Here is a 5,000-nt window from a genome sequence, read left to right on the forward strand (position 1 = left end):
ATAGATACCACAGGCCATCGCCCCCCACCCACACCAGGACAAAAGAAAACAGGGGGCCAACTAGTAGCATTTTCTTTATTTTGATAAAACGGCAACTTCTCTTATCTCTACATGACAAAAGGTTCAGAACCCACCAAACCGGAACTTTAAATGGTCAGAACTGGAACCGTGTAGAATCCGAACCGGAACTCTAATGCATTCGGCTCAAAGGGATCAAACGCATCAGTTTTTTTTCCTCTGCGCGTTGTGGCAGCTAGCCGATTTCATGGACAGAATAAACTGTACCACTTCCCACCCTCCACAGCTCCCTCGGTCGCAGCTTTTTAAAGTAGAGATGCAGTATTTTGTTTGTTCAAACATGAAACATAGGATCCTCTTTTTTGTTGTTTTTGTTGTACATTCACCTCTATAGAGCAAAAAAAAAAAGTAACAACAACCACAAGAAGAATAAAAAAACGGTCCTATTTGCAAGAAAACAAAACGATAGTGGTGGCACATTGACATTTAAAAAAAGACTTTAAAAAACACAACTTGCAGCATTTGTATGTGGACTCAATGGTTTTAATTAATCTTTTTTTCAGTTCGATGAAACAAGAGTGTAGTTCCTTTTCTATGATAAAAAATAACCATTTATTGGAGGTCTTTTGTTGTTTAGTTGGTTTTTTTGTTATCACCGTTGCTGCCGAAAGGGGATCGGTCCTGTGTTGTTACACTTCCCTACATGTTTTCATACTTGCACAGTAACTGAGATAAAAAGCAACATTATTATGTGATTGCCATGTGTAGTTATTGGGCCGCTTCGTTGAGCTTGCATGTACCAGACTAGAGAAGTAAACTGAGCCGACAACTATACATTTAACCCAAACAGAAGAAGAAGAAGAAGAAGAAAACAAACAAAAATACGAAAACAACCTGCTTCTAATCAGACCGATCTGCACTTGATTTAATGTTCTTGTTTTTTTTTTTTTTATGACTTTGGTTTTTTGTTTTTTTGTTTACTTCCCTCTGCGGTTGTTTTCCTTGGCTGTTGTTGGCTCTGTGGTGTTAGCAGACTCGTGCTTGAAGTTCCTTTATCCCCCCCCCTCACCTCCGTATTCCTCCCTTTCCCATCTCTCTACTCTCCTCTCTGTACCCTCTTCTCCTCTCCTCTCTCCTCCCTCTACTCTCCTCTCTCCTCCCTTCTTTTCTGTTATCCTGCTCCGGCAAGTCTGTCCTCAAGATTGTATGTGTTCACTTTGCGAAAGGCAAAAAAATAAGCGGTCAATGTTTGTTCTGCTTCAGTGGGTTAAAAAAAATGCTTTTTTTTATAAATTAATTTAAAAACCTTATCAACCTCAGAACTTTGGTTGTGTTTCCTTGCCTTTCTTCCCATGACCTTACGGTGACCTCCAGACTTGTCAGTGGGTGTGATGGTGATGACAGATATTTCAAATCAGGCCAAAGCAAATTTTGTGGAAGAGATATTGCTTTGTGGTCAGAAAAATAAAGTCTGATCCCAGCCTCACAGTTTAAAAAAAAAGTCCAAGAAACAAAGATAAAATCGTTAATCCAAAGGGCCTTTTTGTAGCCCTAAAAATTGTAGGCACATGCAGCAACCGACACATTTTATCACTCGTATCAGTGAAGACTCGTACGTGTTCAAAAGCAAAGACTGTAATTGAACCTGAATAAATACAACTTGTATGATGTCCTGCAATCACCAGAGTATGGCTTTTCATGCCTTCAGCAATTATTTCACACATTTGGTGACCCCTCGGAATGATTTTCTTGTGAATATGGCATGTTCTCAGAATATTGTGCCGGTTCAGAAAGCAAGGCATTGATTTATTCAATAGACCAAGTGTGTTTGTGGTACTACCACAGTGCATCCACTGGGAGGCGGTATTGGTCTATATAATGGTGTTCTTCTGCAGGACTTTACCATGCAAGCACAGTGAAGAGTAGCTACATGTGCATTTTGTTAGTGTAAAAATCCCCCTTACTAAACAGACTATATGAAAATACCTTTAGATTATTGTCTGAAGTCTTGAGATTATGGAGAAAGATGTGTGTGTGTTTGTTTTTTTTTGGGGGGGGTGGGTTGAATGCGTGAGAGAGAGAGAGAGAGAATATCCTGCTAAATGATTAACTAAAAAGCCCTCTGGTGGCAATGCACACCCAATACCTTGCGAGTTTTGACCGCGTGCGAGGAGTTTGTGAAGGCCATGGTGGTTCCCTGGTTACATAATAGTTAACCTCAAGACACACTCGTACCTCATACAGGCCCCCCCTGAGCATGCAGAGTATGCAGGGCAAAGATGCCTGGAGGTGTTTTGAACTATCCATATGTTTGAATGATAGGGGAGTAGTAGGCCCTACCATGAATGACACTAAGCTTAGCATGTGCCTGGACATCTCAGACATACAAGTTTGAGAGTGCATTTTAGGATGGTATTGAAGAATTAAAGATTCAACCAAGCATTTTGGGGGGTATGTGTCAAATCACAGAACAAGGAGTAGTCATCTGTTCAAACGTTTCACAATTCTGTGACACCTATACCAGCAATATTGACTGCATCTGTGGGTGAAAGAGCTGCATCGTTTTATGTTTCTCTCTGAACAACGTTGCTTTCTGTCACGTGCTCAAGCTCAATCGATTTGCGCGCGCGCACACACACACACACTCACACACACAGTCCAATCGCTTACCATCTGCCGTGTCCACTGTCGTATCTCACGTTCAGACTGACTGCTGTCTGCCAAAGCTGAAATTCATTCAGTAAATTGTTGTTCAGTGAAAACTCGAGTCGTGAAACAAGAACTATCCTTATGGCCCACTGTGTATTTTCAACGTGACCTTGCAATTATTCATATTAACACCACATTAAAAGTGAATTAACATGGATAACAACCATCAGGATATAGACCATACATTTGTGTGCGTGTGCGTGTGTTTATATGAGTGAGTGAATAGGTGCAGCCTTATTCACTGAAATTTTTTTTCTCCAATTAGCTGAAGTGGTAGGCGTATGAGACGAGGGAGAAAGAGAAAGGAAGAGCGTGAGCAGTGGATTTATTGAGACGATAGATAGACAGTGAGGTGGGCTCCGCTGGCATGGTGAAGGCCGGAAAAGACAAAACAAAACCGAGAGGGCGAGAACGAGTGAGAGAGAGTGAGATGCTCGTCGCTAGCTGCATGGAGCAGAGCACAGCGTAGGTGGAGTTGCCGTAGCAACTGGGAAGTGGATGGATGAAACTGCCAAGGCGCCGATTGCAGATGCTGGCTGTCTGTCTGTCTGTGGGCTTGTTCCTCGGTTGTCTCCCTCTGGACGGAAAAAATGCTTGCAGGTCCCTCATTTGCCTCACAACCCTCTGGCCCTCTGCTCCACATGATATATTTAGCATCCACCATCAATTAAGTGTGTGTGGGCGTATGTTTGTGTGTGTGTGTACTGTACAGTATATTGTGTGTGTGTGTTGTACAGTATAGACTGCATGTGTGTGCGTAGGCTACTGTATGCATTGGCACTGTGGTCAGTGGAATTAGGTTAGATGCAGTCAGGCATGTCTGTCACATGGTTTGTGGAGCAGCCAATCACTCTGTGGCAGGCTGACAGCAGTGTCTAAATATAGTTGTGTGGTTTTTTTCGTTCTAGGCTCCCCGGGTTAGAAGGTGGGCTTTGGTGCTATTTCATGCTCTGCCTCTGCCACTTTGGGAGCCTAAATCCCTACTGGTCTTTTAACCTCAACTTTCCCGGTTGGAAGTGGGGTGATGTGTGTAGTGTTTTATGAGGTTGAGTGTACTGTAAGTACTGGACGTGTAACGCCATCTATCAAATGTGTGTGTGTTAAATGTCAGAGTTTTGTGCAAGGACTGATGATCAGCTCAAAATAACCTCCCAAGTGAATGTGTGGTGTGAAAGCCAGTCGAATTGGTTTTTGTGATTGCATAGCATTTCACCGCACAGTGCACACACACAACAAAATCTAACCTCAGCATTAACCTTAAACAGTTGTGCGAGCAGCTTGCTATTCATAGTCGGCGATTGGCGGTTGGTATTGGCAAGAAAACATGAGAACAGTGGAGGAACATTGACATTTAAAAAGAAAATATAACTTGCAGCGTTAGTACTGTGTGTGGGCTAGTGGCTTTAATTAGTCTTTTTTTTTGTTTAGTCCTTTTTTATGATTAATATAGTGTCATTATATTCATAATCCAAACAGACTGATGCTACTGGCAAGAAAAACTATAGTGATGGAAACAACTCACAGTATTAGTACTTCACTGTACCTATGTGGACCATTGGTTTTAAATAACTCCAGTCTTTTTTTTGTTTCGATTATCTTTTTCTATGATTGATAATATGTTTTTGCCGTGTCCTCGCCCCGGATGAAAATGCTTTTAGGGCTGTTGGAGGTTTTAATGAGCATACTGTGAAAGGAACTCACTCTCTCACCTAACACCAGGCACTGAGTTCCCTCACACAGAGAGAGAGAGAGAGAGAGAGAGAGAGAGAGAGAGAGAGAGAGAGAGAGAGAGAGAACTCCACAGGGATGGGATGAGCAGCATCCTCTGACTCACTGGGTTGTCACAAGACAAAAGCACACTGATAACATTCAGCCTGCATTGATTTATCATCTATTTTTTTCTTCCTTTTTTATTTATCCATCTATCTTGCTATTCTGAGAATTGTAATCCAATTATTTCCAAATCCCAGTGCTCTGCTGTGTGTGTGCGTGCGTGCATGCGTGCGTGAGTGCGTGCGTGTGTTTGTCTGCTTAAATAAATACGCAGTGCAGTAATCTCTTTTGTGAGCTGCCTGTAATTCTTTGGCATTTTGCATCAACAGAACAAACCAACAAACAAGCACCACACATCACTGTAGGGCCTTAGCATAGCTGAGGCCACAAACTGGAAAGGACAGGCTTTTCAGATTATATTATGCAACAGACTCGGGTTTACTCGCTCTAAGAACTTCTACTGTTGCAGACTTCACCATGTGCTTTGCTGTAACGCTATG

The 5,000-nt window shown here is 42.2% G+C and overlaps 1 protein-coding gene across 1 annotated transcript in view; it reads left to right on the plus strand.

Moving 5' to 3' along the window:
• foxk2b (forkhead box K2b) overlaps nucleotides 1-1,328 on the plus strand; it is a 29,428-nt gene extending 28,100 nt beyond the window's left edge. Inside the window, exon 9 of the mRNA XM_063183433.1 lies at nucleotides 1-1,328. This exon is cut by the window's left edge and continues 1,160 nt beyond it. The gene's annotated coding sequence lies outside the window, so the exon portion shown is untranslated.
• The last annotated feature ends 3,672 nt before the right edge of the window (nucleotides 1,329-5,000 follow it).

Source organism: Engraulis encrasicolus, chromosome 2 (genome assembly GCF_034702125.1).
Source record: "Engraulis encrasicolus isolate BLACKSEA-1 chromosome 2, IST_EnEncr_1.0, whole genome shotgun sequence".
In the NCBI taxonomy this organism is placed as follows: domain Eukaryota; kingdom Metazoa; phylum Chordata; class Actinopteri; order Clupeiformes; family Engraulidae; genus Engraulis; species Engraulis encrasicolus.